The sequence below is a fragment of the Micropterus dolomieu genome, linkage group LG05, assembly GCF_021292245.1.
Source record: "Micropterus dolomieu isolate WLL.071019.BEF.003 ecotype Adirondacks linkage group LG05, ASM2129224v1, whole genome shotgun sequence".
NCBI lineage: Eukaryota > Metazoa > Chordata > Actinopteri > Centrarchiformes > Centrarchidae > Micropterus > Micropterus dolomieu.
Window position 1 is genome coordinate 13,597,718 of NC_060154.1, and position 944 is coordinate 13,598,661.

Consider the following 944-nt stretch of genomic DNA (forward strand, 5'->3'; position numbering starts at 1 on the left):
TATTGCTCTGTAGAAAGTCACACAGCTGTTTAGCAACTGCTTTCTCCAGGATCTTAGAGAGAAATGGAAGGTTAGATATAGGTCTATAGTTGGCTAAAACATCCGGATCAAGTTTGGGCTTTTTCAGAAGAGGTTTAATTACAGCTACTTTAAAGTACTGTGGTACATAGCCTGTTGATAGAGATAGATTGATCATATCTAGTATAGAAGTGCTGACTAAGGGTGAAACATCTTTAAGCAACCTAGTTTGGATGGGGTCTAAGAATCAGGTTGATGGTTTAGATGAAGAAATTATTGAAGTTAGTTGGTAAAGGTTGAGGGAGGCAAAACAGTCTAAACATATATGTGGTTCTACAGCTGTTTCTAAGGTTCCTGAGTTTAGAGATAAGTTGGTGCCCGTTAAGGGCAGGTCTTGGTGAATTTTGTTTCTAATAGTTAGAATTTTATCATTAAAGAAGCTCATGAAATCGTAACTACTGAGAGCTATGGGAATACTTGGCTAAATAGAGCTGTGACTCTCTGTCAGCCTGGCTACAGTGCTGAAAAGAAACCTGGGGTTGTTCCAAGTTTTAAGACTATCTTGCCAAATTAAACGAGAATTTTCCAGTTTGGTGGAATGCCAATTCCTCTCAAGTTTCCGCGATATTTGCTTTAATTTGCAAGTTTCAGTATTATACCATGGAGCTAACCGTCTTTGTTTTATTATTTTCTTTTTTAGAGGGGCTACAGAGTCGAGTGTCATTCGCAGCAAGCCTGCAGCACTATCAACAAGATGATCGATTTGGGAGGGACTGAAATTAGCATAGGAGTCCTCCGTTACTTTGTGACTTGATAATGAATTTAGAGCTGATGGAATCGCATCCTTAAATTTAGCTACAGCACTATCAGACAGACATCTTGTATAGAAATTTTTGCCCAATGGCGTGTAGTTCAGCAATACAAAC